At 39.0% G+C, this 9,861-nt stretch overlaps 1 long non-coding RNA gene across 1 annotated transcript; it reads left to right on the forward strand.

Moving 5' to 3' along the window:
• The first annotated feature begins 3,344 nt into the window (after positions 1 to 3,344).
• Positions 3,345 to 8,255, forward strand: LOC122563682. Its single transcript, XR_006315694.1, has 3 exons — positions 3,345 to 3,676; positions 4,253 to 4,300; positions 8,227 to 8,255. It is a non-coding gene; the product is annotated as an uncharacterized LOC122563682 (long non-coding RNA).
• The last annotated feature ends 1,606 nt before the right edge of the window (positions 8,256 to 9,861 follow it).

Here is a 9,861-nt window from a genome sequence, read left to right on the forward strand (position 1 = left end):
CGAGTTTCCACTGTATATGGGCTTGCCAGCTTATTCGCAACTCTAGATCATTTGAAACAGACTAATCATTGGAGGGGTGGGGGTGTGGTGGTGGGATGGTGATGGCTACCCACCTGCTACTAGAGGGAACTACTTAGGGCCCAGTGGCCTTTTAAAGACACAATGCTGGCTCCAGTGGCATTTATAGAAAATTTATAGAAATTCTTTAGAAGGATCCTCTATCTTCAGGTTCCCTCTCTTTCTCAGCGCTGACTGTTAAAATGTTGAAAACCCTGATATTGGCCTTTGAGCCTGCGGAGCCCACTTCTTGTGCTTAATTTTATTAGGATCCTGGAGGTGACCACTTTAATTGCCTATCATTTCCAAAATTAATTTGAAGGTCCCAGTGTTCTTTTTCTTGAATTTTTACACACTTGATGCAACTGCAACATACCAACTTCTGTGACCAACCAAACTTTTATTAAGCATACACAGTACAAACTTGGGAGAAACTCATAACACTTTGCTATGCTTGCAAAACATGTCGAAAGGTCTCTCTGAACAAAGGAACAGTCCTTCCTTTATACAAAATCTTTATATCGTGGTCAGTAATGCCCACAAGACAACTCACTACAACTCCCTCAACGTCACATGCCACTCAAGACATAATGCAGTGACCTAATCATCTCCAGAAACAATATAATGTAAATCATCCCTTAATTTTCAAATCTGTTGCAAATCGTATTTTTTAAACTACAGGGAGTAGTCAAAATTCGAACTATAATGTTCTTATTGATTTTGAATAGGATGATGATGCAAATATAAATTATCTCTGAATAAAAGGAGATGGCCAGGTAAATGGCTCTGAATGGAAAGGGATGGGAATGTAAATTCCTTACAATCTACCTGTAAGTCAGAGGCATCACACCTTAGCCTTGGGACATCCAATTTCCTGCAGGTCAGCAGAGCAAATTAACTGTTTAATATCACATTCCCTCATTTTATCATTCCATGATAACCAGCTAGATGGCACTACCACCTCATTCATAAGAATCTTACTGCTAGTACTTAAGCAAGTTATTGACACACAACATACAATTATTGTAACAAGAATTACTAGTCCATGCAGTGGATAGAATCTGCAGGAAAGAAAGTGTTCACCAGTAAAGTTCTTAAACCCACAGTCCTTAGTGACCACTCCATCCCCTCCAAGCTGAGAGGAAACGAGTCAGTTATCCAAAATCTCCTTTAGTAAAGTCCAACCTGAAAATAAAATCCAGTCTGTCCTTGCACACCACTGCATGGAAAAGTCTGAATTCTTGGATAAGGGAAATTAAATTCTTAACAAAACTGATGAGACTTCCATCCTTGGAGATGTTTCAGGTGGAGGATACCAGTGTATCTGAGCACAAAGTGCAGCAGCAGGGTAGGTGAACGCAGCATTTCTTGCTGCTTATGCTCCACTTTGCTGTCAAATGTAACAAAGCCAATTGGTTGTTTTGATGTCAGCTTGATCAGTGAACCGGATCATGGTTTAATATCCTTAGGTAAAAAGGAAGGCCACTGACAAAAGGCATATGGACCTTCTCTTCACTATTGTTACCTTCTTGACTTTTCTTGTTCATGACTAGGGAGCTGATTGAATCTGTTGGATCAGGTTGTGGAGGTGTTAGCAGTGTTCCAAAGGCGTGCTTTACATGTGAATGGAGAAGCTCTTGAGACAACGTTAGCTGCTGCAAGTATCTTTGCATTTCATCTTTCATTGCTTCCTTGCCAAGGTGGGTATCAGTATGAAGACAGTCACACATTTAACTATACTAAATTGCGTCTCCCTATTTCAACATTCTCAGTTGTCTTGAAGTCTGCTACTCTGTTCACTATTTATAACCTCATCAAGTTTTATACAATCCATAAACTTCTAAATTTTACTGCCTAAACAATTCAGTCATTTATAAGCAACAATTAATGGTCCTAAAATCAAAGCCTTGGGAGTCCCCATTCAGGTTATTCAAAAATTATTTTCCTTTAACAAATTAATACTTGGCTAATATGAAAGTTGTCAGGAAAAACATTTCCAAGATCTGGAACAGCAAGGAAACAACAAAATGTTTCCGGTGCTTTGGACATTGAAGAGACAGTTTCAATTCAGATTTAAATCTAAAATATTCATGGGAAACAAATGCAAAATATATTAAAATATGTTCTCCAAATGAAACTTCCCAAATAAAACAGTCAGAATCACAGTAGTTACAGACCAGTAACTGTACAACCTTGGTAGAGACCAACATTCTTTGAATTTGCAATATGAAAGGGGCCAATGAAGCCTTAATAATAATTGACAGAACTTAAACAGCTCAGCCTCAAGTTCTAATATTCTCTAAAATCTTAACAAAACATCAAAATTAAAATGTGCTCTTCTTTTTGTGAAAATTCTGCATTAAAAAACAAAGATATAATACATTAGCCAAATGAAAGTATTGTATGACCACTGACAATTGTTTTTGAAACAGGCATTATAAATCAAGGGCTGCAGGTCCTGAATCAATATGTTTTAAGGTTACATGTTTGATAATTTAAAAAAAGGACCTAATGTTGTATAACATTAATGTAAAAACAAAATCTGCCATATTATGTAGCCCACACAACACATTGAATTGATATCCTAATTCAAATAAGGCAAAACAGTTACTTCAATATTTTCTGAACCAGTATTTTAACAAATCAAAATATTTAAACATTAAACACTTCCAGTATAGCATAATTTGTACTGAAGCTTCCTTTTTCAACCCAAGTATTAGTACAACCTTAATTTAAGTGTTTCTCTTTTTTTTTGAAGAACCTCTGGTCAGAATTCTTCTCATTTTAATATGAGGGAAAAATGCGGAACATTTGAGAACCCCGTCAATTCACCCAGTGATGATCTATGAAATGGGAAAACGAGCAGTCAAAAAGATGGAGGAGGTTGCCCCAAAAGACCCACATCAGAGTCGGACAAAAATAAGTCTCGTCCACACAGAAAAAAAACACAAGCATTAGTCGAAGATTCTGAAAGCCCCGCGAACCCCAGCATGTGCACACAAAAAGATTACTAAAACATCCTCACATTGGTGGAAACCAGAGTGAGGAACCACCCCACCACCGTACAAGGCAGTGAAAGATAGAAAGACCAGTCACACCCTCCTGATGAAACCACACCCACAAAAACAGAAAACCCTCGCAGTTGACCACACGATGCCGCAATCCAAGCCGCTCCCCTCCCCCCAGACGAAAGACTCGCCAAGTTGAGTCCACAACCCAGAAACTGAGACTCCCACAATAAAAACCCGGACAAAGCTTCCCAGTAGTCAATGCACTTCACTGTCGGGATTCAAATGGACCGGTTCCACTTTCATCCCCTTTTCCTGGTGACGCCATGTTGTCTGAAAAGTACTTCTAAGGGGAGTTGTGGGGGTTAAAGGCAATAATTTTAAGAAGTACCAGATTTTGTTTAGATGTTTTTCTTTGAAGTTCATGATTTCTAACTTTTTTTTCGCTGCAGAGCCTCAAACCTCACCACTAGAGCACCCAACCTCCTTTTTCCAGGGGACTTTAACACCTTTTTCCTAGAAGACTTTAACTTCCTTTTCCCAGAGGACTTTAACCTCCGAATTCTCAATAACATATGATGCTGAAAGCGAGCACGTGAGCGTGCAAGTGCGTAAGTTACCTCGGCGATTCTGTTACCACAGAATCCTAGGGGATGAGGGGTCGACTGAGTGATAGGTTGAGAGAGATCAAGGTAAATCTTACCTTGTGAGCCCATCTGCCTCGTACAATCGGCACTCAGACGATCAATTATTCAGTCTACCTAGAAGCTTCGTCTATGTTGGAATCCCACCGCTGCCACCAAATGGTTCTTTTCCTGAGATTCTTACACATTTGATGCAACTGCAACACACCAACTTTTGTTAAGCAAATATAGTACAAACTTTGGAGAAACTCTGAACACTGTTCGCTATGCTTGCAAAACATGTCGAGAGGTATCTCTGAACAAAAGAACAGTCCTTCCTTTATACAAAATCTTTATATTGTGGTCAGTAATGCCCACAAGACAACTCACAGCCACTCCCTCACAGTCACATGCCACTCAAGACATAATGCAGTGACCTAATCATCTCCAGAAACAATATAATGTAAATCATCCCTTAATTTTCAAATCTGTTGCAAATCTTTTTTTTAAACTACAGGGAGTAGTCAAAATTCTAACTACAATGTTCTTATTGATTTTGAATAGGATGATGATGCAAATATAAATTATCTCTGAATAAAAGGAGATGGCCAGGTAAGTGGCTCTGAATGGCAAGGGATGGGAATATAAATTCCTTACAATCTACCTGTGAGTCAGAGGCATCACACCTCGGGACATCCAATTACCTGCAGGTCAGCAGAGCAAATTAACTCATTAATATCACACCAAAATCAGAATCTCAATTCAAAAATCATCAAAAAGCATCGAGATTGGAAACTCTAAACTTTAAATCCATTTCAAGTGTCAATATTTCAATCAACATTTGATGTTCAAATCACTGGCAGGCTTCCCACAGCTTGACAACTTATACTGCTCTTCATGGTAGTTCATCAGTTATTGACAGGATTATCCGAAGTTGAAAGCAGAGAGATTTAGAAATAAGTTACAACTGTGGTCCTGCCAGTCCTATCAACAAGTTTGACTAACGAACTATCGGTAGTATATGGTTTTATATACTTTACATCCCAAACCTGGCAGATTGTACCGTAAGACTAAACAGTGAATCCCTTTGGCCCTTTACAACAAGAAAGCTTCTGTCCATAACCAATGAGGTTGTGGTTGTAAAAATAGTATCCGACATTACAAGTAATTGGACAAAATTTCCTAAATATTCCTGAGTGTGTGAAGAATTACACTGAGAGCCCAATTTGGGATTGTCAGTTGAGCTTGCAGTGTAATGCATTGCATATGTTGGAAGTTATGTATATTGATACATAGGGCCCTCTTCTTTGTAGACATAAAGAACATGGACACTCTCTGTATTTCTTTCAATTCAGCAAAATAGGTGACAGCCCTTCCATGGTTCATTTCTCAGAGCTATGCCTTGATCAATCAGAGTCACTTGTCTGATTTAAACCGAAAACATTGCTTGGTTTTTAACTATCAGTCATTGTTAACTGGTGGATTCTTCATAGCAATGTCTCAACTGATCAGAGTCCACTTGCCAACCAATCAGCATTCTCCTCTCATATAAAATAAATGTTGTTTTCCATTTACTTTGGTATCTTTGGAAATTTGGATGAATGCAAGATGAAAATCTTTAGTTTTGTATTTTCTGCAATACTCAAGTGCTGAACTGCCGTAATACTATTACACTAAAGATGATAATTTCATTCAAAATCAGAAAACACTGGAAACACCCATTAGTGAAATCAGCATATGTAGAAAGAAGGATGCTATTATTTTGAATATTTTAAATTCTTTTATGGAATGTGGGTGTTGTTGACAAGACCAATATTTACCGATCTTAATGACAAGCATAACAGCACTTCAAAATAGTTAACATACTGGTTGTAAACTGCTTTTGGATGTTGTAAACCCATGTAAACAGAAGTCCATTTGAAAGAAGATCATAAAATGGTGGAAGAAAAACACAAGAAAACTCAGTGGAAGTCCATTATAATACGGATGTTGAAGTCCAAAAGTGAAACTATAGCTGGATTATGTTAGATTGTGTTTATTTCTCTTATTTATAAATAGCAAACTTAAAACTAAATAAAAATATAGTCATTTGGGAGATGTGAGACTCAGAGCTATGTAAATTTACAAGATGTTGAGCCATGCTACACCAGACTTCCACAAAATCAGAACTGCATCTTTTCAAAAGTTACTAACATGGGAAATTGCTGGAAAATGTGATATTTTGATACAAACAATAGAGCATAGAACAGTATAGCACAGGATCAGGCCGTAGGATCACTATGTCCATGCCGACTATGATCCCTGTCTAAACTAATCCCATCTGCCTGTACTTGACCCTAGCCATCTATTCCCTGCTTGTTCATGACCATGTAAATACTACTTAAACTTTGCTATCTGTTTCTACCACCTCCCTGGCAGCATGTTCCAGGTACCTACCACTCTCTGGGCAAATGTTAAAGACACAATAAAGCCAACAATGAAATTGGCTCTAACTGTAGACATCCAAAGATAAGGGTCCAGCCAAAATGCAAAAGGAGTGAAGTGTCGAACCACAGATAGCTGAGAGCACGTTTGTGGATGAAGAAAGGGTGTTCAAGTGGAGCACTGTATATTTAGGGCCCTAGTAAAAACTGGAACCTTAGTTCAATAGGACTGCATTTAAGGCCAATGCTCCCATTAGGTGGAACAGCACTCACACATGCTCAGAATGAGACTATTCACAAGGCGATGGAGAGGCAGCAGTGTGTAAGAAAGATTTCATTAAATTACAGTTTAGGATCTGATTGCTAGGCTTAGTTAATGATTCCACACTATCACATGGTCAAATTGAGTTTTTCAGGGACAGCAAAGTCTCCGTCTAAATAAAGCATTTATTGAATTTCATGCAGAAAGTGAGAGGCCTCTGCTTTCCATCAAGTGGATATTGGAGTAACTATGAGACATGGATCAATATTGTTTTGAGTCTGATTTAATTAGCACTTAGATCCCAAAGCTTTCTATTTGATCACAAACATTAACTTAGTCTCAGCTTGTTTTTGATTGTAGGAGAGGAAATCTAGGACACATTTAGAGGAGATTGATACCTGCCCGCGCCCCCTCTGCATGTATGCTGACCTTACCTGGGGCTATCTTTACTAGTGCTGAGAGTTAGGAATGAACTGTAATCCAATAAAACAAGGAATTGTGACTGCAAATCTTTATCCCCAATGTTTTTATTGTCATGTCATGACTATATATTTTGTGATTTTCTTTTCATGCCAAAATGCACAATTCTTTTCTTTGAGGCAGGTTCATAATAGTTTCCAACCTCCCTCTCCTTCCCACTTGCAGAAACCAAAGTTACTTCCTGCATGCTGCTTTTACGTGTTCCTGCTCATCTCTGATTCTAAAACTGAAGTGGAAATTCTTATCAGTCAGCTTAAAATGGACTCATGTTCGCTGGCTATTTCATGCTGGCAGTATATAATACTAGTGATTTATACAGAGTATTGCCCAATCATGTAAAAATAATGTACAATCCTTTACATTGAGTTTCCTTTGTGTGTGTTCACGTTTAGCACTTTCTTTTAAAGGTGGAGTAGTGACAGGGAACATTTTTAACCAACTCAAGAGTAAAATATAATAAAGATGGAACTAAATAAAGATCATGGTAACAGATGCAATTGTGTGGGATGCATGAGCATGTCCAACACTATAGGTGATACTTTATGATTCCATTTTTAGGTTTCACATCTATGACTTGCATGTAAGCAAATGCAATTACAGATGTGCATAATCCAATTTCATCTTTTCCATTTGGGCAAATGGAGAGGTGAAATTTGGAGGAGTTGGCTGACTTGTATGTGATCATTAGAAATTTCATTTCTAACAGCGTTGTGGGTCTATTACAGCACATGGATTGCAGTGTTTTGAGTAGATAGTTCACCACTGCCTTCCCAGAGGCAATGAGGGATGCATTAAATGCTGGTCCAGCCAGCAGCACCCAATTCCCATGCATGAATTTTTTTAAAAATGCGATGGAACCAGGGAAGGCAAAAGCTTCACTCTGAAAGAGGCATTCACTGATGTACCACTACGTCTAACAAGATGGAGGAAGGTGGTCCTGTTTTCATTTCTGTGCAATGAAAAAGGCATGCCTGGGGGAGGCTGATGAAGTGAGTAACAGGACTATTATTAGAAGGATGGCACTCTATGTTGTAAGCACTTTAATGAACTAACTGGATCAGGAAAGGTGAGCAAAGTTGCAAATTAGCCCACACCCTTTAGTACATCTCTTCACTCTGTCTTTGTCAAGTGTATTCCATCTCATCAGTAGGGCCTGGAGACAAGTGGTGCATCAACATACCTGAGAAATAGAGATGGCAAAACCAGGCTCAGTGGTATATGGAATCCAAATTAAATATCTCCAGCCCACATCTCATTAGAAAACTGAGTTATTCAGACTCAGTGCTAAATAGAATATGGTCACATTACTCCATGTGCATTTCAATATTTGTATATTCCATGGCTAAACCAAATCTATCTCTTCTCACTTCCAGGACTACCAGATGAAGAACAGCAGTTCATGACTTCCTGAAGGACTGTTCCTCAGAAGAGCTGATTCCTTCAGGGACTGTATCATTACAGGACAATAGACAAACTTAGATTCTGTTAGATGGAATGTCATTTTATGAATTGCACATTAAAAGTGAACAGAATTAAACAGTGGTGTTGGGAGAGCTGTGGAAAACCTGTGTTGGCAGGTACATCTGCAAGCTATGCTCAGATGGACCAAGGCACTGAACCAAGAGTGGGCATGGTGGTGTATACTTGAGGAAAACAATAAAAAGAAGAATGATGGAGAGTAAACAGTAAAAATGGCAAAAGCACTGCCAGGGATACTTTCTTCAGTCATGGAGAATAGAGGATTCCAGCTCAATCATTTGTGCATTGATGTCACAGGACACTGCCAGGATGTCATCCTCGGTGGAATTTGAACCATAGCACAGTCTTTGCTGGCCCTGGATACTAATATCACTGCTTCAATAAATAGAATGGCAGAAACCTTAACTGATCCATTCAAAGCTGAAATTGCAAAGTGACAGGTGCAGTGTGCTCTTGAACAAGGAGAGATAGAATGGAGATGGGGGAGATTAAAATGGATGTTAGGCGTGTCACTAGTTGCCCAGCTCCACCCATACTATAACCAGAGTGCTGTCTCTTCTCCTGCTATCCCAATCTTCCCTTGTAATCAGACCAGTTTCCACTTCCCAGCTGAAACCACTGGAATTACACCATATAGGAGTCTGGTTCACAAAAGGTACAAGAACGTAACTTATGAAAATGTTTTTAAAATATCTTTAATTTATTAAGTTAGATATATATCAATCTGCACTAGTTTTCTGATTTGTGTTAGCCTTTGGAACCAATTAAGGTCTGTGTTTAAGTTGGGGTGAGAATTGCAACATAAATATTACTGATGGAGGAGTGGAAAACTGGTATCACTTTTCCTGCTCAAATTTTGTATGAAATGCATTTCGTCAAATGGCTCAAAGAACTTCACATGATAAGTTGTTTTTTGGAAGCATTGTAACTGTTATCTAGTAGCTACCCTGCATCACAAGCATCCCACAAACAAGAAGTAAATGACCAATATGTGGAGATGCCAATGTTGGACTGGGGTGTACAAAGTTAAAAATCACACAACACCAGGTTTTAATCCACCAGGTTTATTTGAAAACACTAGCTTTTGGAATGCTACTCCTCCATCAGGTGGTTGTCAACCTATAGTGACTTCCTCGACCATCAATGAACAGGCTTTTCAAGATCTAATCATCTCATAACCCAGCAAAATTTTTGTAGAATAGATTCAATTCCAAGCATTAAGTAATCACAGCTTTTTATCTTTACCAGCTGTGGCTTTAATGAAACAACAGCTCTATCATGATCAGAGCTGAAAATATGTTGCTGGAACAGCGCAGCAGGTCAGGCAGCATCCAGGGAACAGGAGAATCGACGTTTCGGGCATAAGCCCTTCTTCAGGAATGAGGAAAGTGTGCCCAGCAGGCTAAGATAAAAGGTAGGGAGGAGGGACTTGGGGGAGGGGCGTTGGAAATGCGATAGGTGGAAAGAGGTCAAGGTGAGGGTGATAGGTCAGAGTGGGGTGGGGGCGGAGAGGTCAGGAAGAAGATTGC

The sequence above is a fragment of the Chiloscyllium plagiosum genome, chromosome 27, assembly GCF_004010195.1.
Source record: "Chiloscyllium plagiosum isolate BGI_BamShark_2017 chromosome 27, ASM401019v2, whole genome shotgun sequence".
NCBI lineage: Eukaryota > Metazoa > Chordata > Chondrichthyes > Orectolobiformes > Hemiscylliidae > Chiloscyllium > Chiloscyllium plagiosum.